This window comes from Helianthus annuus, chromosome 12 (genome assembly GCF_002127325.2).
Source record: "Helianthus annuus cultivar XRQ/B chromosome 12, HanXRQr2.0-SUNRISE, whole genome shotgun sequence".
In the NCBI taxonomy this organism is placed as follows: domain Eukaryota; kingdom Viridiplantae; phylum Streptophyta; class Magnoliopsida; order Asterales; family Asteraceae; genus Helianthus; species Helianthus annuus.
In genome coordinates this window covers 91,743,334-91,767,790 of record NC_035444.2, presented here as the reverse complement: position 1 = coordinate 91,767,790, position 24,457 = coordinate 91,743,334, and the positions used below count along the sequence as shown (strand labels likewise).

The following is a 24,457-nucleotide window of genomic DNA, read 5'->3' as shown; positions in this document are numbered from 1 at the left end:
CTTATACTCTTAGGTTTTCACAATTGAGTTTTACTCGGGCTAACTAGTCATATCACCGACGGTTTCGACTGTGATGATTGTGTCTAATAAATTTTTACGCAATTCACTATTTTAAACGTTATATTATTTTTCATGGTTATTTTGCGAGTTCGTGTTATGAACATATATAAATTATATTTGTAATTTTTGTTACATATTTCTATTTTTATTATCATCAATATGCCAAATAAATTTGACATGTAAATCATACATATAACTAATAGACTAATGGGTGGTAGTCCATTGGCAGCCTTTAAATACATGAGTTTAGGAGAAGATTTTAGGTTCAAGTCACGTAGACGACAAAGATCGAAAGAAATTTGCTGTTAAAAAAAGAAATGTAGATGCACTAATAGTATTAATATGTAAAAAGGTTTACCACTGTTTTATTTGATATGACTTATCAGATATCGAAAGAAGTTACATATTATATTTCAAATAAATTAAATTAAAAACGAATTATATATTCTCAAACTTTATGTAACCAATAGTCAGGACCCATGTTTTGTGACGGGATCATTAACTCAAACAAAAAAATACATGTAAAAACGTTGAATCACATACACACGTTTAGACGAAACGTAAAACAGAGAAAAAATAACTATGTCGATTTAGTATGTGCACATTGTGATGAGGCCGCTAAACCGCAAAAATATACGTTAAACCATAGACACACGTTGCATCTTATACCAAGTCTAAGGGGGTGTTTGTTTTTTGTGAAAAGTACTTCTGGACCTTTTATGTCTGCCCCACGCGTAGACGTATGAGTCTGCAGGGTGTTTGTTTTTTAGAAGTGATTTCATTAAAAAAAAGTCTTCTAGACCTCTTCTCCAAGAAGATGTGGACTCCCCTCTTCTCACCTCTTCTCATCTATTCTCATCTCATTCTTCCGCTCTTTCAAGAGCTCTCAAAACCCTAGCATCCTCCTCCCAGCCGACACCACCACCTCCTCCGACACCACCTCTAGTTCCTCCGCCACCACCACATCTCCGTCACCTCCACCTCCTCCACCACCACCCCCTACCCATTTCGCAGTTCCACTATAATGGTAGTTCCTAATCTTCCAATTGCAGCAAGTTTACAGAAAAAACGGGTTCTTGATCATCTTTTCACGGCTTAAATCGACAATGTGAGGTGAGTTTGTTGTAAATTTCATTTGGGTTTCAGTTAAATGTTTGTTCATCGATGATGGTGGTGAACTGGTCGGTTTCGGTCGACCAGAGGCGACCCAATTAACCGATTGGGAACTACAATCAGATTAGTACTCTCCAACTCGCCTACACAACAGCCCGGTCGAATACGATTTTCTGGTGATTATCCACTCTTCACTCACTCGTTTCCATTGTTTCTTGATGATCTGTGTATTTAAATGATCATCAAAGTGTATTTAACTGTGCACCCTGTTGACCAGCAGAACCAATTATCCCAATAAATGCAATTAGTTTTTTTAATTAAGATTTCATCTTCTTGTTTCTGCTTCTCTATGTTTTTGGATTATTATTTCAAATTAATGCGATTTGGATATTTTAGGGGGTGTTAAATTTCTATTTGCTGATTTTTGGTGTTAACTTTCAAAATTTGTTGGTATTTTGCTGATTTTAGGTGTTAAATATCATAAATTTGGTGGTATTTTGCTGATTTTAGGTGTTAAATTTCATAAATTTATTAGCAGCTTGCAGAAGTTAAAAAACAAACAGTATTCTTCCTGCAAACTGCAGAGGTTTGGTCCACCTCTTCTGCTACAGATGTCTGCAGATGTGGTCCGCAGACTGCAGATGTTTTATCTCTGAAAAACCAAACAACACCTAAGTAAAGAAAGGAAAAAATTATACAAAACACATGACCAACAAAGTACAATCTACAATATTGTCAAAAACACCTAACATCTATATAGGAAAAACAAAGGATAAGGGTAGAACTAAAACTTAAAAATCTAATAGTTAAATATATATTATAAAAGTTAAATATTAAAATCGAGAAAAAAAGAAAACCACATTTTAAGTCAACGTATTTAAAAAAACAGAAAAGAAAAAAGAAACGCCCCTTTGACTCAAGGCCTACCAAATTAAAGAGTAAACATAAGACATAACCTAAATTTGTAAACAGGAAACTAGTCTAAGTACCTGTGTGTTACACGGGTGGCTAAGAAGAAAAATAACTACTTTAACATTGTTGACGTAAATATTTTAATTATATGTACGTTGAAATATTAAGGGAAATGATAGAGAGTACACCAAATAATTGAGATTCTTTGTTGTAGTTCCGGTACTTGCTCGAAAAATAAAAAAAACGCAAAAGATTTAATTTTTATGCATTGGCCCAATGGGCCTAAATGGGTCAGATTGTCTATTGATCTGTCTTGGGTCACATAAATGGAACTGTAACATCCGATTTAATGCACACATACATACATACATAATTACATACATAATGTAGATATGCCTCGTATCTTACATACATATACATACATAGGAAATTATTGTAATAGGCTTGGACTAAAACAAACAATCAATCAAAACTGATATGAACACTTTTCTCAGAATCCCATATGTAATTTAAAAAAAAAAAACCCTTACTTTTTTTTGTTTAATAAATGTAAAAAATAGAACCAAAGATGTATGCTAGAAATTTTTCTAAACAGAAAAGGTAAAGATCCTATAACTTCAATTTTCTACCACTTGCTGCTCATTTCTATAATAAGAAACCAAAAGAACTAAGACTAAAAAGTCAAAAGTCAACCTTATGTTCTTGTCTAAAAAAGTCAGCAGCATCTCTAATCTCTATTATTCGGGTTGCCTTTGCTGCTCCAGTACTCCAAACATCTGTGCTCTGGATCGAGAGCCTTAATAGCCTGAAACAAACAACATTATTGAACAACAATATTAGTGAAATAACACAATTTTTGTTATCATTTTTCAAAACTAATTATTCATTTAAAGCTTCCAAAATGTGGACATATAAGTGTTTCAGAAAACCATATACCTTCATAATGGGGGGAGAAGATAACCCAAACATTTCAAGCCCATTAATGCTACGTAGAGGCTTTAAGGCCCGAAAGTAAGCAACATAAACTCGCTGAGAACTTATCATCCTTTCTCAATTCTTGTTTAGATAGCTCCTTAGAAGCATGTTCTTTTACAATTTTTAAGATACTTGTCACTTTGATGATCACGAATAGAGGTGTAACCCTAATCGGGTTAGAAACCAAACTCGACAACTCTATCCAACCCGAACTCGGGTTGTACCCGATTTATAGCCAACGCGGCTCGGACCCTTTTCAACCCGTAGAGTAGTACTCGGTTTGGATGTTTTTCAGCCACACCGGTTTCAACCCGACAGTTTGTAACCCGCATGAAACAGTCCAGTTTGTCAAATCCGCTTAAACCCTATTTAATGAACTTGCTCGATAAATAAGTAAACAACTATTTTACACATGTGCATCAATAGTGATGAAGAAGAACAAATGCTAAACAACAAAAAAAAAAGATCAAATGCTAAACTACAACTACGTAAGGTGCAGTTAAAAATGTAAGGTGCACCCAGTTATGAGTATATTGCAACAAAAAGAACTTTTAAGAACAGAGTTTTGATATGTAATGAGCTGTTTCTAATTGAAGTATGTTGAGAAAAATATTAGGTTGTTTTTTGATGTGAATCTTTAAGTTATAAATATATCTGCAAATGCAAGACTTTTTTAATGTTTTATGTGAAAAAAGAATAGAAACTGACACTCACAAATGCAGCAACTGAACCTGTAGGGTTCAACTAATCAAATTATGGTTACCTTCTAAACAATCTTCCTTGTAATGGAATCCAATTCAAGACATAAAAAGCTTTTTCATGAGTATATCAAAGCGTTGTTTTGTCATCCTCGTCAGCGTTTAGATCCAGCTCGGGATGCGAACCGTTGATCCGATCTTGTAGGCTGCCTCCTCGTGGCTAATGTCATCACAGAGTTACAGCCTTAGTCACTTATGATAAATCAACATAGCGAAAAACTTGTAAAAATTAACTACATTACCTTGATATCCGTTTGCGCCTGTTTATGTGGACCCATTGCAGATCTCCGTTGTTCATTGTAACGGTGTCGTCCCAACGAAGCATTATGCGCGGATGCGGCAGCAGATGCATCTGGCATAAACTTTGTGAATTCATCGAGAAGGTCGGGTTGATCGTCAAAAAGTGCAGCAACTTCATGGTAAACTTCATTGATGCCCTTTTGTTCTTTCCAATACATGTTCAACATGTCCAAAAACGACTTGTATACATGATCATCGTTTTGGAGTCTCCAAAAACGACTTGTGAAATTTAAAAGCAAAACCTAACAAAATATACGAATGGTATATAAAACTGATAACATAAAACTGAGATAAATCTGAACAAAAAGGAAATTCATGGTTACATACCGGTCAAATGTTGATTTTTATTTTTTGCCTAACAAATTTGAAACTCTTGATTCCTAAAACATGCAGGTTCTATTAATCATTTAAACCATCTACATATCAAGCCAATTTCACATTCAAAAGCGTAAATATTAATTGCTCTACACTTTTATATGACAATATGTAGTACAAAACTGCATTAAATAGTACGAAACCTTATACCTTATACGTGTATAAGAGCATGACCCTTTCACTATTTCACGTCCGAATGATATAAGTCATAATTACATAACTCTATAAATGAAGCCGTGATCGCTACTCCAACAAAGTGGCGTTCAAACAATTAAAATGATATAAGTCATAATTACATAACTCTATAAATGAGTGTTTAAAGACTTGAAACGCAAATAACCTAGACGAAATAAGTAAACCTAAGTTATATAAACTATAAACATGTCATATTAAGAAGCTTTAAAGTTCTGTCTAAGCATAAATGGCGACATAAAACTTACTCGTTCAATAGCTTCAAGCTCCTCTAGTGTGACTATTACCACCTACCGCATCCCTGCTGTAACACCTCGAAAATTCATGTCCAATATTATATCGACACGTGTCATGGACTTTAAACGTGTAAAGGACTGAATTAGAAGGGCTAAAGTTGACAAACAAGGAAACTGTGTGAATATAAGGATTCAGAATGTCAACAATGGATAAATATATTTTAAAATAGCCCTACAAGATGTTTATACCTTCAAACGAATAAGTCATGGATCATACGAAGCTAATTGTGAAAGAAAGTGAGGAATTACAAACTACAGGGGCTAAATGTGTCAACATGTTTAAGCTATACCTCTGAGTGATCTTTTAGCGGACCCAAAGCTTTGTAATGATAAATTATACTCACAAGAATGTGTGATAAAAATTTCACGAGGTTTCGATAAAGTATGAGAAAGTTATGACAACATTCGTATACGAAGGGTTAAAAGCGTCAACGTTGAAATTTAAGACTTTTTGATGAACGTATGAGTAACCGGGGACTAAATAAAGTTGGTTTATAACTTGGAGTCCTTAAAAGTCAAGTTTGGGAGTTTATAATGCAAGAAATGAACCAAAAATCAAGTTTGGAAGGACCAGGGACCATTTGTGCAATTATTGAAACTTTGCAACCGGATCAGAGTACCCATGCAGGGCGCGTAAGATCCTTATGGATCCTTACGTGGGCCGCCTAAGGTCCCCAGATGCAGAAAATGTTCACAGCTGCCTGTACAGCCGGTTTAACCGACTTAGAAGCGTGGTTTTTCATACCTAGAGCTTGTTTAATGGTTTTAAAGAGTCTAGGGACACTTGGAATGATCCCATAACATTCCTAGACTTGTTTGGCATGATCTTAAATGATCCAAGAAACCTATATAAAGCCATGAACTTTGGGTTTTCATTTACTCATTCACTTGCAACTTCACAACTTGGTTTATGGAGCTACTTGGCTTTAGGAGAAGACTTGGAAGTGTAGAAAAGATAGCAAGGACCCTAAGTAAGAGCCTTAATCCCTGCTTAGTCATTTTAATTAGCTTATATTCCTAATAGTCAAACCGTCGTAATTAAGATTTAACTTCGTCATTAATCTTAATTGCTCCAGTCATTTTTCATTATGAAAGTATCTATGAGTTGGTAATTATGTGGGCATTAAACCCTTAAAAGGGCACCCTGTGATTCCTATTCTAACTAGGTCAATTATCGAGTCAAACTTAGTTACAAAAAGTCAACAGGAAGCTATTTTGTAAATAAACACATAATTATTAATGTGTAAGCTATGAAACCTGTTTTGACACTCATATAACTTGGTAATTAATATAAGAACATGTCTAAACATGTTCAACTCGACAATTTTCAGTTTAAGTTCGGTTCGGGGCCGAAAGTCGCATAGTTTGACTTATGCTTTGACTTTCAGTTCTGACCCGTTTGAGCATGAGTTAGGAATGCCTTAGAGCTTTAATAGGACCAAGTTACCTATAAGTATAACCCTCTGAGATTATACAACTTGGTTCATTGGTTATCCAATTCATATGCATGATTCCGTTAAATGCTTAAATGTTGACTATTATGCCCTTATCACCTTAAAATGTGATTTTTGAAAAAGTGAAAGGATAGAAACCTTCACTACTGATTTATAAACTTGTCCCTAGAATTTGACATCAGTTTGAGGTCTAGATTAAGAGTTATGCTCATTAGCGTAATTAAGAAGCTTTTAAGTAAATAAACCGCATAATTAGCATATAACCTATCTAAACCCAATTTTTGATACCAAACTTTTTACCCACTATTGTTATATAATATTTTGGGATTTTTGAAGATTTTTATTTATTTTTAGGCTGAGCATAACATAGAGTTCTAAGCTTGATTAGGTAATTGCCGATTTTGCCCTTTTGGGCTATAAAATGAGTTTTACAAATCCTTTTGACCCCAAACCTTTTTCTACTGATCTAATATGATAAATAAATATTTTGAGCCTTCTGGAATAATAAAATTATCAGATTTCCTTTGAAAACTCGGAAATGGCTCCAAATCGCCTTTTTTAAGCGTTTTTAACGCGTAGTATGTATTAAAACCATTTTATAAATATAAGGTTTGATGCTTACTGATATTTTTAGTAAATATTTACATTCTAACAGTAAGCAAAGGTCTTAAGCTCAGATTTCTGATTTTGACCTTTTAGGCTTATGTGAAATTACCAAAATGCCCTTAAGATGCATAGTTTGATTATAAAGGATAGATTTCACATATAAGTTATACCCTACTGATATAACTTAGTAAATTAAGTATTTTTACTGATTATATCAGACCCAAAACTCAGAATTATGTTTAAACTCTTTTATAACCTTTTAAATGACCAAAATACCCTTACGGGGCATAAATTGGTTTTAATTTCGTTATGGGCATAATAGAAGACATCCTACTGATGTCACAACATATTTAAGGCATATTAACTTGTGGAACATGTTCATGACTCTTATGGTTACCCGTTACGCAAGATTCGCGTTCGGATCGGTCTATGTAACTAGTTTACATATATTAGCCGAAACGGGTCAAACCATATCGTTTTTGTCTCAAAATCCAGAATGTGATTAAGTTACCCATATTAAACAAGTATTCAAGCTTGTCGGGTCAAAACCACATTCTAAACCGGTCTTCGCTTTATCATGCGTTTGAACCGTGTCTTCCTTTTGAAAACTAACCGTTCTAAGTCTAAGCTTAATTAAAGACCCGTTAGGATTCTAATAGGTTATTAAAAACCTTCGTTCCAGATTAGGAGCCCAGTAAAAGCTATCTGTACTTTCTGATTTGATATACGGCTGGGATTGAATTTATATTCAGCTCAGGTAAATACCCTTAACTTATTTTCCCTATACGGGCTTGGGATACGGTATATAAAATACCGCTTGGTCGGGTTTGTGTAGTCATTTAAATCAAATTGTGATTAATGTATTTACATGACCCGTTTGATATGTATTATTTGGTGTATGGCCTTTGGGGGTTAAATGACCATGTCCCGGATATCCTTGGCATCATTCATGAAATGGCCACGACCTAAGCACGGGGTGTAGGCGTACACCTGACAGCTTGAAATGGCCACGACCTAAGCACGGGGTGTAGGCGTACACCTGACAGCTGCCTTATGTAAAAACTGGTATCCCACTATAAGGAATCAACCTTGTGGGCATTATACCTGTGGCGTGTCAGTTAACTTAAGTCCGGCCCTACAAACCAGCCCTAATGGACGACAAATGAGTAAAACTGTATACAAGATTATTTTTAAATAATTGTTCCAAGTTGTAAAAGATATTTTGCCAAAGTGCACTCAAATAAATTTTCAAACTCTTTTCAAAATGAGTCAGTTAAGTTGTATTTACCAGTGTAAACTGACGTATTTTCCAAAAAGGCTAAGTGCAGGTACTATACGAAATAGGCTGGCTACTAAAGGCATCATTACTCAAGTCTCGCAAGCTTTAGATGCCAAAGTCTGTTGAACAATTTTCCTTTTTATTCGATCCGCCTGTGGATCTGTTTCGACTGTTTGTGATACTTAAACATTACAATCTATTCAGTTGAAATAAATCTATATCTTTTGCTTCCGCTGTGCATTTATATATTGTGTTGTTTGACTATGATGATATCAATTACGTCACGATACTCCCCACCGGGCCCACCGGTGACACGTGCAAAATAGGGGTGTGACACCTGCTGTCAGCTGTCCAAATGCATTCCTGATATTTGAAGGCCATAGCATATAATATGATCAGATGTTATAAGATAAACAACAAACCACATGGAAAGTAATTCGGGTATAGACTATAGAGTTTCTTAAGATCTAACACTGATTGGATAAGGGTTTTGACGTAGTTGAATCATACAAAAGTTTAGCCATATATCATTCAAATTTAGCATTAACCATACTAATTTAATACGGTCAACAACATATGAAAGACAATCAACAAAGTAGAGTTGAGCAATTGTTTTTCACCTGCTTAAGTTGAGGTTTTTTTTTATATTTGATTTGGCAAAGACAATTGTTGCATTGTCCCCTGTTATCTTACCATCACCATCTACCCCAAAATAACATAAGCAAATAATTAAAATTCGATGAAATCTTCAACCAAATCTATACATCCACATGAATACATGAGTGTAAAATGATGAGATTGAGAGGATTTGTATAAAAATAGAACCTGAATCAACGTAGTTGAACCACTGCTGATAGATTGTGTTTTAATACCCTTTTTATATGTAAAATTAGGTATCAGAAACAAAAGGAATTGAGCCACAACACACCTGAACCATAAACCTTGTTCAGATTTTCGCTTCTTCCTCAACCGAGAGTCCGAGACCGAGGAAGCCGCTGCCGAACGCCACTGCCGCAAACTCCGTCTCTTCATCGAGCCACAACTCCACTGCCGCAAACTCCGTTTAAGCTTGGCTTAATTCATGCTTTTAATTAGCTGATGTCGAGTGACTCACGTATCATTTGACTTGTTTACACCCATGGTTTATCATCCGAAACTTGGCTTAATTCATGCTTTTAATTAGCTGATGTCGAGTGACTCCGTTTAAGCTTGTCTTAATTCATGCTTTTAATTAGCTGATGTCGAGTGACTCACGTATTATTTGCCAGCCGCATCATAACCTAACATACATTTTTCATCAGAAACTTCAGTAACAACTTTTATTTGATTATTTTGAACTACTGAATGTAAGCTATTTAAAATAAAAAACATAGAAAAAAGTACATACCTGAATAAGTTTAAAATAAAAACAGACAGAAAAAGGACATACCTGAATAAGAGCAGCAGGCAACCACCTTCAAATCAAACTAACACCACCGAAACCTATCAAAGATATATACTTGAATAAGAGCAGCTACTGGCTTGCAAATTTAGGCCTTTTATATCAATAAAGGACTGTCTTTCAAAAAAATCATTGATTTCAATTGGTTTTTTTCTTCCAAATTTCGCTATTGTGCCATGCTATTCTAACTATATAATATTAAATTAATTTCATAAACCTAATATAATGTTCAATTACAAAATGATATAAAGAGACTCAAGAGATATTCTAATATAAATTCATTATACGACCCTCTATTTAGGGTCACAGAATATGTAATTACAGTTGACATCTATTAGAACATGAAGTAGCTGAGCCTAAAAAAAATTATAACCACAAGATCTTCTAAATGATATACAACATTTACGGTCGGCTTAGATCCCCCCCCCCCCCCTATTAAAAAGCGTGATAAGCTCTAACAATATTAGGTCCCTAAAGCCAAGGTGAGAGCTCCACATGCACGATACATTTTATAGTAAAAGATACTGATAAAATTATATATAGATAATATTATAACTTGATGATTTTTAAACACTAAAGAAAATAAGATAATACACACCAAAGAAGCTCTCTGTACAACCAAAAGAAGCTCAATACGTAGCTCCTACCACCAAAGAAACTATAGAGAAAGAAAAAAACATCAGAAAAGTGGTAGCAGCTTGTTAATCTACGATTGATGTGAAAAAGTGAAAATTATACCATAAAAAAACAAATATATCCAAAATCAAAGATCAGTAAGTTGTAAGGGAGACAGCCGGCCTCTAAGCTACAATCTTGGAAAATATGATCATGTAATCTTTTAGATACACAATATGCCAATAATTAAGTTAATGCGTTATTTACTTCATAACATATTTTCTTAAAGTATTCTTGTAATTTATGTAACTAAAAAAACAAATAGTAACAATTAGCTAGTCGAACTAAAAGCCATTTTTAGCAAGATAAAATTAGTCCATTCCTTGTCGTATTGTCTATCATCCTTACATAAGTTTATTACATATCGCTTTTAGAACTTTACAATGCCTTGAGTGCAAGTGTAAAAATCAAACACAACAACTAAAGTTATGCCTGACATATTATTTGCGTGTTAGCCAAAGCAATGTTACAATAACTTAATCATAGATTGTACAAACCGTGCCATCTGTCCGCTGCCAAGTGAGCATAGCAGATCGAAGCAACTGCAGAACTATAGTGATTTTGATCGATAATAAGTTTGTGTATTTCAATACCTTCTTTTTTTTTCCTAGTAGTGACTGTTGCAATGTCTCAATAGCATTCTCTTTGGGCAAAAAAATAACATTGCAACTCTTCGAGATTGTCCCAGAATCGAAAAGAAAGTGAGATAAAGAAGTCAAAATTCAAAAAAAAAAGCACATTAAAACTAAGGATACTTGCAAAAGACTGAATTCCAAATATAGTTACAAATAAAAGATCCTCTTAATGTTTGCTGAACCGTAACAAATCTGAAATTTTAGCAACTCACCAGCAATAGTGGCGTTATCCTATCATTGAAGCAGATTACCAACAGCAACAACAGCCACAAGCACTGCTCCACTCATCTTCACAACTTAATTTCAAACTACAACATGAAATCCAGTTCATTAGATCCATAATCCAAACTTCCACACAGAGTAACACATACACAATACAATACAAAACAGATCAAACAATTAAATTGAAATAATCTCACCAAACATAACCCTAGAACTAACTCCTATTCAGATTCACATAAAAAACAATCAACAATTCATGCTAATTTAACAGATAAACTTAAAAAAAAACCTAATCTAAGAAGAAATGGCGAAAGATATAAACGGGAAAAAGATGAAATCGCCTGAGCTAGAGCTAGGGTTTCTGACTGAGAATTGTGGGAAGATAAAAGAGAAAGATCTGACCTGAATGGAGATCATACGAATAAATTAGAATACAGAAAAACATTATTATACAAAATCCCTCCACGATTGAGAGAAGCGCTAAACATACCTAATCCAGATCCTCTGGTTATGATTTGGGGTTGAATAATCCCTTCCATGATTTAGGCTTGAATAATCGTAGATAGATATATGGAAAGAAAACACCTATCACCACCACCAACAACATGATTTTCAGATCTGAAAACGTTTTTCCGGCCAGATCTGCACTACCACAGCCCCACGTTTTCCTTCATCGATTTTGATTGCCAGTGTTGAATCGAAGATGGTGATGGATTGGAGGATAATATGAATGATACGTAACATTTAGGGTTTTTCTATTAGAAATACATTTGAGAAAGGAAACTAGTGCATAATTTTGGGAGAATTGATCGGAGAGAGAAGCTGTATAGCCATTGCCGCTCGTGAAAGTGAAGGAGGATTGAGGAAAAAGAAATTGCCGCCCAAAATCCCAATTCTCTGGCCAAAGAGAATAGCCACATCAAAGTCAAAAAGTCAACCATTATTTTGCTTTAGTATAAGAGATAGATAATAGACATGAAGGTAGAAATGTAGAACACTAGTTGATATATCGGAACATAGCCGAATAATTCCTAACTAGTTAAAAAAACACAATTATAATTTTGCTAAAAGAAAAACTATAATGATGATAAGATCGTAATTTTGAGCTCATGGCAAAACTGTTATTTGTCAGGACTAATGAGCGAGTGTTAGACAGCTCCTTGACACGAAAAAAAGTTATATCGAGTCAACTAATTAAAACAAAACACTTTTATAGTTTTGCTAAAAAACTAAAATTGTGGCAATAGTGTAATTTTGAACTCAGGGCAAACTTGTATTTTTTTACTGGGGTAAAATCGTAATTTGCCAAAAACTAAACAGATGGCAATATTGTAAAATTGAACAAGGGGCAACATCGTAAATTTGCACAGGGCAAATTCGTAAATTTAAGCTGGGGGAAAAACCATAATTTTATTTTGAATGGGGCAAAATCAAAATTTTGAACTGAGGGCAAAAGCGTCATTTTGATTTGGGGTAAAAGCGTAATTTTATTTTGAACTATGGCAAAAACGTAATTTTGAGCTGAGTGCGAAATCATATTTTTTTTAAACGGGGGCAAAATCATATTTTTGAACTAAGGGCAAAATCGTAATTTTAAGCTGGGGGCATATCCATAATTTTATTTTGAACTGGGGGCAAAACTATAATTATGAACCGAGGGCAAAATAGTAATTTTTAGTTGGGGGCAAAACCATAATTTTATTCTGAACTGGGGGCAAAATTGTAATTTTAAACTGGGGATAAAGTCATTATTTTGAACCGAGTGCAAAATCGTAATTTTTAACTGCGGGCAAAAGCATAATTTTATTTTGAACTGGGGGTAAAACATAATTTGTACTGAGGACGAAATCGTAATTTTAAATCAGGGATAAAATCGTAAATTGATTGGAGTAATGGGGGAGTGCTAGTAGGGCTGTTCATTTTTATCCAAAGCCCGAAACCTGACCCGAATTCAAAGCCACCCGAACCCGAATTAGTGAAAATCCGAAAAACCCGAACCCCAGAAACGTGAACCAGACCAACCCGAACTTTAAATGGTTCGGTTATCGGGTCACTTTTTCCCTATCAAAAACCCGAACAACCCGACCCGAAAAACCCAAAACACGAATCCCAAAAAAAACCCCACATTTATTGTTTTTTTCTTATAGAAGTGTTTTGGTTTGGAGTCTTTAATATATGAAACATTAAGTTTTGAGACTTTTAAATTTTATAATAGCATATTGTTAAATAATGTTTGAACTTTGATGATATTTTTAAAGTAGCAATATGAATTTTGATGATATCTTGTTAAAAAACAATAAATTTTCATTTTTATCTAAACCCGAAAACCGAACAACCCGACCTGAACTAACCCGAACCCAAATAACCCAAAACCGACCACCCAAATTTTAAGTAAGTCGGTTATCGGGTCAATTTTCCTAAACAAACACCCGAATAACCCGACCCAAAAAACCCAAAACCCGAAGAATAAACCTGATAAACACCCCTAATGCCTGGCACTATTGCCCTGTAATGGTTTTTGTATGTATAGTAATAATAATTATAATCTGCTTGACACTATTGCCCTAATGGTTTTTGTATTTATAGTAAATAAATAAATTTCCTACATATACAAAAACAAGTTAGGGGAATAGTGGCACGCAGCTACGTGGCACTTCAATGTTAGACGAACCATTTTAGTATTTTATATTCGTTTTAAAATTACAGTTTCGTTCTTAATTTAAAATAAAATTACGTTTTTGCCCCCACTTCAAAATAAATTATGTTTTTGTCCCTCGCTCCAAATTACGTTTTTGCGCTCGGTTCAAATTTATGATTTTATCCCCAGATTACAATTACAATTTTGGCCCAAGTTCAAAATAAATTTTTGCTTTTGCCCAAACTAAAAATGACGATTTTGCGTTTTCTCCCCGTTTCAAAAATTATGATTTCGCCTTAAGTTTAAAATTATGTTTTTGCTAGGTTCAAAACAAAAGTATGCTTTTGCCCCCAAATTCAAAAGTACGATTTTGCCCTCAGTTCAAAATTTTGATTTTGTCCCAGTTCAGATTAAAAATATAGTTTTGTTCACAGCTTAAAAATACGACTTTGTCCTTAGTGCAAAGTTATATTACGATTTTGTCTCTGGTTCAAATTTATAGTATTGTCATCACTTTAACTTTTCGCAAATTACGATTTTACCCAAGTCAACAAATACAACTTTGCCCTCAGTTCAAATTACAGTATTGCTATCGTTTTAGTTTTTTTAGCAAAACTATAAAAGTGTTCTTTTTAATTGGTTGACTGGATTTAATTTTTTTTCATGTCAAGGAGCTGCCTAACACTCGCTCATTAATCCTGACAAACTATGGTTTTGCCTTGAGCTCAGAACTACGGTCTTGTCATCGTTTTAGTTTTTTTTTCCTAACAAAACTATAATAGTATTTTTTTAATTGATTGAGAATTATTCGGCCATTGTCCCGCAACGTGGATGGATCAACTACTTACTTACATGTCACAAGCTAACTTAAATTAAAATCTACTGAAAGTGACACCTATTTATTTAAATATGATGATATCGATATGTTATATAAGGGTGTAAGGAGTGGTTAAACACTTTGGAGTGGTAAACTAAAAAACCGGTCAATCAGAGCGCGCCATGTCAATCAGTGAAAAGTGTTTAAACTTTGGTGAAAAGTGTTGGCAATGGTTTAGACATTTGATAAAGTGGTAAACTTTTTTTTTAAAAAAAAAAGGAAAAAGTGTGATTGGTTGAGAGATGGAATGGACCCCACCCACACACCCCTTATCTCTTTCCTTCCTCCCTTACCGATTGGCATGCCACCACCGATTTGGCAAAGTTTGGTGATTAAACACATGTTGGCGGTGGTGTTTACCGATCGGTAAAGGGGTTTGCCACCCTTTACCGATCACCACACCGTACACCCTAAATTAGTCATTATGGATATCAATTTTTTTTTTTTTTTTGCAATATCATCTTTCTATTAAAAAATACATTAATGAATGATAGACATGAATGATTCACATGATTATGTTATGGTGGTGCATGCTTAAATATTACTGAAACAGATGTATTGAAAACCTTTACGCAATACCTTCAACTCATCACACTTTGGCTTTTTGGCTATTAAATTCAGTGTAATCATGCTTCTCCATTACATAGTTACGTTATGTTTTTTTTTCTTCTACTCATCAATTTTGATAGCCGTTAAAACATCATCACATTTCACCCATACGCTCTTACCTAATAAAACAGATAAAACAAGAATAAGAATATAGTGGCGAAAAGCAAAACAACACACAAATGAAGAGTAAACTGCTAAAATGATCTCTGAGGTTTGGTCACTTTTATCACTTTAATCCAAAACTTAAATCTTTTGAATCTGGTCCCTGTTGTTTCAATTTTATTGTCATTTTCATCCAAAAGCAAAATCTAGTCAGAATTTTCAGTTAACATTCAGTTTTTTTGTACTTTTCCTCTCTTTTAATAAAGGGCAAAAAGGTCAGATTTTTTAATTTGTTACAATAAAACATTAAAAGACCATTTTGCCTTTTGTGAAAAGGGAGGAAAAAGACAAAAAAAAAAAAAAAAAAAAAAAAAAAAACCGGATGTTAACTGAAAAATCTGACCAATTTTTGATTTTGGATGAAAATACAACAAAATTGAAACCACATGGACCCAGATTCAAAAGATTTGAGTTTTTCACTAAAATGGCAAAAGTGACCGAACCTTATAGACCATTTTAATAGTTTACTCCACAAATAAATTGCATGCAAAAAACAAAAAATATTTGAACATGACAATTTTAAGATGGTTCGGTTTTGAAGTGAAACCAGTAAAATCAAGGGTTGAGCATAAATACCTTGGTTGGAGAATATCACTCGTTTATCACCTAATATTTATATTTCGTTCTTTAATTATTTAATTAAAAAAATAGACCATCCGTAATGGAATATATTGATTAAGGGAGCGTTTGGTTCGCGGAATGATTTAGAATTGGAATTGGAATTTGTATAGAAATTAGAATTTGAAGGAATTGGATTTGGAATTTAAACATTCCAATTGGAATTGGAAATTGTTAGAATTGGAATCTCAATTCCTTTTTTTGTGTGTTTGGTTGTCAAATGAATTGGAATCCATTACCCGGCACCCACAACCCCCGATTCGGGTCGAAACGGTACGGGTGGAAACAGTACGGGTTAAAACGGTCCGCGTCTAAAATGTTCGGATCAAAACGGTTCGGGTCGAAACGGTACGTGTTGAAACGGTACGCGTCGAAACGGTTCGATTCGAAAGGGTACGGGTTGAAACGGTTCGCGTCGAAACGGTACGGGTCAAAACGGTCCGCGTCTAAAATGTTCGGATCGAAACGGTTCGCGTCGAAACGGTTCAATTCGAAAGGGTACGGGTTGAAACGGTTCGCGTCGAAACGGTACGGGTCGAGACTGTTTGCGTCGAAATGGTATGGGTCGAAACCGTTCGCGTCGAAACGGTACGGGTCAAAACGGTGCGGGTCGAAACGGTACGGGTCGAAATGGACGAAGATTACAATGAATTTACTTTAATTCCTTCACATATAGGAAGGATTTTGAATTTCTGTAGTTAAAGGAATTTGAAGGAATTCATGCCTAATTCCAATTCCATCAAATTCTGTGAACCAAACATCTTAAGAGACGGAATTCAAATTCCAATTCTCTTAAATTCCATTGAATTCCTGCGAACCAAACACTCTAAGGGTATTTTCCGCCACCATTATAATGCCCTTTTAAAACATATGTAATAGTTAACGTTAGGGCTGTAAATGAACCGAACGTTCAGCAAACAGTTCGTGAACTGTTCGGCGGGAAGTTTGTTTATGTTCGTTCGATTAGCTTAATGAACGAACACGAGCAAAAATTTTCGTTCGGTTAGCTTAACGAACGAACACGAACACATGTCCCGTTCGTTCGGCTGCGTTCGTGAACGTTCGGTAATATGATCGGTTACGTTCGATCATGTTCGTTAGTTCGTGGTCGTTTGATTATATTAAAAAAATAATAAACAATAAACCTTTTATCTAAACATATTAAAAACTTAAAACCCTATTTTTTCTAAGTTGCTAAAATTTGGAAATTCTAAGATATTTTTAGGGATAATTATGTCTAACTTAGTTAAACTTGATTCATCGTTTGGTTGTGTAGTAGACTTCTTGTGTTTTAATTTATCATTTCATGGTTATATTTAACTACTTATATCCAATGTTTAAGAATGTCAATATTTTTATTTTTCGGTTTCAAGTTAAATGTTCATTTGAGTTCGTTTTTTTGTTTGCGTCCGTTTGTGTTCGAGTCCAGTGTTCACAAACTGTTCGTGAACAACTGAATTTCCTTAACGAACGAACACGAACATGAACTTATGTTCGGTATGCGTTCGTGAACAGTTCACGAACATGTTAATTTCCTTAACGAACGAACACGAACATGACCTTGTTCGTGTTCGTTCGGTTCGTTTACAGCCCTAGTTAACGTCCCTTAATGTTTTTAATCATTACTGTCAATTTTTTTCCTCTTCATTTGACATTATACTAGAAACACCCCTCTCTCTTCATGCCCCTATAATACTTAGGAGACGACATCAGAAGCATTATCAAGTTTCTTCATACCCCTGTATTACCCATAACGCATGACCATAAAATAAAACATTTGATCGATTTAATGGTTTATGGACTGGTCAAACCATATTTTAAGACAAAGATTTTTTTGTTCATAATTTATATCTATAAAACTCAATTATATAAAATATTAGCAATTAAATAGTTTTATCATTAAGAGCCATATAGTGGCGCTCCCATCCCAAAGCGGAGAGAAAAAGAAAAGAAAAGCAGATGCCCGAAACGACGTGGCTTTACCCCACCGAAACAGAGATTGGTTCGATGGTAGAATACATATCGACTACGACTTTCTAAAGTTGGTAAATAAGTTGTGATTATTTATACAACCTATTTCGGGTTTCTTTTAAGTATATATCATTTTATAAATATCAATATTATGAACGATATAACGGTTTATAAATTTAGCAAATTAGATTTAAATAATCTCAGCTTTTTCAATTTGGTCGATAATAATCGTAATTCAGTTATTGACCGATAATAATTCGAACTAGTCCACTTTTGGCCGATAATAGTCTGCGTTAAATATAGCTTAACGGAGTTAAGTTTATTTTTTCCGAATTACAAACTGATGTTTTAGGGCTTTTAACTATTACAAACTGATTTATGTAAAATTTACCACGAAATACTGGCTCAAACGACGAAAACGGTGCTTCAATTCGGGTGTTTAAACTTCCAATGGCAAATTGGAAATAAATAATCCTAACTCACTGTTATTGGCCAATAATAATCCCAACTCATTTAATCACCAATAATAATCCGAACTATTCACTTTTGTTTGTAAAATACTCCCACGTTAAAAAAACACTAACTAGGTTAAAATATTGCTGATGTGGCTTAACATGTGTGGACTGACGTAGCTGGTTAACATCTTACATGTGTATAAAATGATTATCAGCCTCATTTGTACACACAATCGACTGAATTTGCCCAATTTGTAGAATTAGGGTTTTGAAGGAGAGTGCGATTGTGTGTGCAAATGAGGCTGATAATCATTTTATACACAGGTAAGATGTTAACCAGCCACGTCAGTCCAAATATGTTAAGCCACATCAGCAATATTTTAACTTAGTCAGTTTTTTTTTAACGTGGGAGTATTTTACAAACAAAAGTGAATAGTTCGGATTATTATTGGTGATTAAATGAGTTGGGATTATTATTGGCGAATAACAGTGAGTTGAGATTATTTATTTCCAATTTGCCACTTCCAATTAACAAAAATCGAGCCGTTTGAAGCATCGTTTCGAGGTAAGTTTTACATAAATCGACTCGTATTCTCATTCTGATCAAATCCATAAAACATCAATTTGTAATTCGGAAAAAAGTTCAACTCCGTTAAGCTATTTTTAACGGCGGACTATTATCGGCCAAAAGTGGACCAGTTTGGATTAGTATCAGCCAATAACTGAGTTGAGATTATTATCGACCAAATTAAAAAAGTTGAGATTATTTAAAAATCAATTTGCCTATAAATTTCTGCTATCATAAAAAAGTTGTTTGTGCTCTCTTTTTATTATGACCGATGATTCATAATTTTTCACGAGTTTGTTTTCAAGAAAGCTACATGATAACTAAACAACGACTTTACAACATAGTCCATGATTGGTCACTATACAATGGCATTAATTACATTTGTTACATGATATAACATCTTCAAGACATATTAGGACATTTATACAAATTATTAATTATTACTGTAGGAGAAATATTAGTTGATATGAAATGTCCCCCGTTAAATATTATCCATGTGTTTAATTAGGTATTTTGGCAGCAGATGAGATGTGGATTGATACTCAGTCTTCTACCTCGTTTATAAAATTGTCTTTCATACCTGATCGATATCAATAGGGTATGTGAGCATTGATTACCCACCGGATATCGGATATATCCGGTTGTTACTTTAGTTTGTTAAAATTTATCTGTTAGGATTCCCAAGTATATTTCATACAATTGATTAAAAGTTTGTTGCACTATGATTTAACAACAAATTCTCTTGCTTCATATACACTTTCATGACGAATCTCATGCTAACTACATGTTGGTTCACGATACTTCATGGCGTTACATTACATGATATCTTTACCCATTCCCTTTTATAAAGAATTCAAATCGTTTTAACAAATTATGCATTGATAAGCATTATATTGCTAAGATCTTTGAGGTACACCCCTTCATTCTTAGTTTTCTCTTATAGTCTTATGCCAATAAATGAAGACGTTTGCTTGAATCCAAAGTTGAAAACTACGTAATGCTGAAAGTCTCCACATGTAAAGGTTTGTTCTGTTTCAAAAAGTGTAGCAAAGTAAGCCATAATTTATTGGTCCATTCAAAATCATGGCGCGTGTAGGGAAAGTGGTTTATCAGTTGGAATTATCCGATGAGCTCCCCTGAATTCATAAAATATTTCATGTTTCATACTTATGCAAACGTTTAGTAGAAACCGCTTACATGCCTTTGGATGGTATTTTAGTTGATGATAACTTGGATTATGTAGAAGATACCGTTGTAGACTTGTAGTCCTTGACCGAAATATCTAACAACCTAATCAAATTAAGGTTCAATGGAAATATGGAAAGAGATTTGATGTCACATGAGGACTAGAAATCATATGTTGTCTAGTGGCATCTTGGGAGTGGGATTAGAATTAGGAACCATTCGGTCCTAGGTTCAATTCCGACAAGGGGTTTTCCCAGATTTATTGGATTTTCTCCTGAATTGGTGTATAGACATTATTGCCTAGTGGAGATGGATATGATCAGGTGGTTCGTGGTTCTACTGGTGGCACGATGATACTCCAATGGTCCGTTAGTGATCCAAATTTGTTTATATCTCTTTTCCACCAACACTCTCTCCCTCAGTTTCTCTCTCAAACCTAACTTCTCTTCCTTGATCCGCTACTTGATTTCTCGAACAACATTCAATGTAAATCTTGATCTTTGTTTATGTTTGTATATGTGATAAATTATATGTAGATTTTCTATTTATATATATTATTTTATTCGAATTCGATTAACAATGTTTCTTCTTCTTTTTTTTTAGATCCGACCAAGAAGATTACATGTATGCATTATAGTTGTGATGTTTATGTATCATGCGATGTTAATCGAAGTTATTGACGTTTAATTTTTATTTTATTTTGTTTTGTAATATGTAAACCCTAACCAACTTATTCTCCATCATCTTCTTGATTTGGCTAACAAAATCAGAGGTATGTGGTTTGTGTTTGATGTTTATGTATTCTTCTTTGTTAATCGAAGTTAATAATGTTATTTTTATACTGAAAGCCTAAATCCGACATAACAATTGACAAATATTCTTCAATCGAGCTAACAGGTTGGTTGTATGTTCTCCATGTTTATTGTTAATGTATTATCTTTATTAATCCAAGTTAATAATGGCCTTTTGTTTTGTTTAGTATTCAAACCCTAATTGGTGCGACTCCTCACAGATACAACTATTATTCGATCAGTTTAAAAGTGTGTTGTTGTTTATTTTTTTATCTTGATCAGTTTATGTTTATAGTGCATGTTTCATGATAATATGATTTTAACATAATAAAAGATTTTGTAGTATGAATTGTTCAATTGTTTACATTTTTTATAGATGATGGTATTTATTATCAATATATTTTTTTTATTCTCCACCTTTTTAGTTTGGCAGACTCTAAAAGAAGTAAAAAAAACTGATCTTATGTATTCATTATTGGATTTTACTAATGATACTAATATTTATGTCTTAGATTGTTCAAATTTTCGTTCATGTTTCTTAAAGATTGTTGTATGTTTTAAATATATTTTTGTGTTGGAATGTCTGTTTATCATTTTTGGACAGATTTAAAAAATAATAACAACATTATTATTTGTCTATATATATGTTTGGTGAGTAGTATTAGTATTTATTGTGGTTATTGTGAGGTTGTGGAATTATTTAATATCTATAGGTACATTTATGAAGAAAGTTTAATAATATAATTTTAAACAGATTAAATAAAAAAAATGCATCCAAAGAAGCAGAAGGAGATGAATGCTGAATTAAATGTCAAAGGAAACGATGGAGAAGATACTAATAACAACAAAGTAAAAAGTAACACGCCAATCGCGAGTTTGAGTTCTTGCATTTCTAAAAAGATTTGAATAAAGGTACTACAATAAACTCCAGGTATTGATACGTGGTCGAAAACCGGTGCTTGTAATTGTTTAATTTGATGTTTTTACACAAGTTTTAGTTTCGAATTGCCTACTTTTGATTAGATATGTATTTTGCAGGTCTAACGGAGTTTAAGGAGCTTTTCCGGAGCTTTACGGGTCATCGGGATGAAAAACAAACCACCGGGAAGCGAAATGGGTCAACCGGGAGCAAGGAACGCGAAAAATGAAGAAACAGGATTCGGAGCACCGTCGCCGACGCCCATATGGGCCGTCGCCCACGACCTGTGTAAATTGCCGTCGCCAGAATTCACCGTAGACAGCGTGTTAGGCCGTCGGGTGAAAGTGAATAAGCACACACCGTCGCCGACGGGGCTTCAGGCCGTCGGCGACGGTCCCTCTGTGTTGCAGCCGCGTTTGGTTGAAGTTTTAGCTTGTTTTGACGAATTAAAGGGGATAGTCATCAATCAATACGGGGGTTACACAATATTTGGAGTTGGAAACTTCATCTTGGAGCCATCTACCATCCATCTTTCACCTACCATTCAATCATTCCATCCAACATCATCTCTAGAACCCGAATTGTGAAGATCATCATCATTCATACTCACCATCTAAAACCCTAATTCTCCATCCTTCATTCACACTCACCATCACCATCCACAAACTCCAATCATCCATCATTCCTTCAATTATCAAGCTTCAAGATGACTTCATACCCGTTCCAATCATCCGGTGATCAAGCTTCTTCAACTATGAGCGGCTAATCATCTCGGTTTCACCCCGGTGTAGGTAGTTGTTAAATTGAGGGTTTTGAATTGTTCTTGTTTTAACTTAGTGACAATTTGTATTTGGTTTTTGAAACTTTTGACAATAGTATTACATTTGTTGCGAATTCGTGAATTGTCGAACGATGTTAAAAGTTATGACTTTGCGAAAGGGTGATATGTAATTGTACATTGTCGTTGTTAGGATTTACTTGTGTTGATTACAAAGTGTCTTTTTGTCCGTTCTTCGGGACATTGATAGCTAGTAGCACCTAAGTCACGGTACACTAAATCCGTTAATCGAATGCATTTGAGTTGAAACTAAAACTTGTAGAAATCCTAGGTTAACAATTACCGAAACCGGGCGTGATTCCTTTTTATTATTATTGTTCTAGTAACCACTTTCTTGCAATTGTTAATTAGTAGTTATTAATCATTTTCATCAATTCATCCAGTTTAAAATCATATCTTTCAATTAAACAAAAACACAAAATTATTCTAGTAAGCTTCATAATCGTGACACTTTTAATAATTCAATCAAATCCACACACAAACCACGTACTCTTCGTGGTTCGACCCCTTGCTACCACTAACACATTGTTAAGGGTAATTTGGGCTTATAAATTTTATCTTTGACCGGAGCGCGACACTCCGATCAGGTATAAAACTAAAGCTGGTAAAGGGGTAGCAACTGATCCTCGAAGCCTCTATGCAAGGGTGGGTGTGGATGATCACTTTATAAATTTTCATTGTTTTCGCAAGTAAATTTTTCGCGGTTACCTTAAGAAATGATGATGAATTTAACATATGTTTTGTTCGATTTACAGAAAAGAAGAGGTAGGATAAATGGGAGACTGAAAGTCCTTTAGAACCTAGTACCAAATGGAACCAAGGTTGACATAAGTACAATGCTTAAAGAAAGTGTAAGATATTTGAAATTCTTGCAGGTCAAATTAAGGTATATATGATTAATCAAGCTTTCATCTTCAATGTACAATAGATTTTGATGTAAAAAAGATTGATCAAATGGATCTGAATTTCTTATATGTTCTATTTATCAAGATTAAAGGAAACAATTAGGATAAAATTGTTTTTTTTTAAGGTTGTTGTTTGTGTTTTAACTTTGGTACCTCATGCATTTTTAAGCTTGGTGTTTGTGTAGTATTATGAGACAAATTTCATGTAATACGTTTTGATGATGTATGAATTTAGGATCTTCCTAACGCATGGAAAATCCAATATTCAAAAGATGCTAAAATGGGCAGGTCAAAGAAGTTTGGTTTTAAATTAAAACATGTGATTTTTTATTGTGTTGGGTTAAGCGGTTTGCTATTAAACACATTAGTTACATTGTAAATGATATTAAATACGATTACAAAATTTATGTTGTCAAAATACCTCTAAGTTCACATCTCAAAATATGATTACAAAATAATGCAATATTAAACTTTCAATAATTAGTATTTCTTTGATCAATAATATATTTATTTCCTCACACAACGTACATTTTAAATAAATGTGACATTTGTTTGTGTTCATTTTTTATTCTTTCAATGGTTGCAATGTTGATTAAACATAGCTTGAAAATGTTTTTAAACAACTTCA

The 24,457-nt window shown here is 34.0% G+C and overlaps 1 long non-coding RNA gene across 1 annotated transcript; it reads right to left on the bottom strand.

Moving 5' to 3' along the window:
- Positions 1-4,722: 4,722 nt before the first annotated feature.
- On the bottom strand, positions 4,723-9,455 carry LOC110896906. The gene is made up of 4 exons (XR_002568270.2): positions 9,249-9,455; positions 8,658-8,683; positions 4,934-4,986; positions 4,723-4,736 (listed from the first exon to the last, which is right to left on the bottom strand). It is a non-coding gene; the product is annotated as an uncharacterized LOC110896906 (long non-coding RNA).
- Between the last annotated feature and the right edge of the window lie 15,002 nt (positions 9,456-24,457).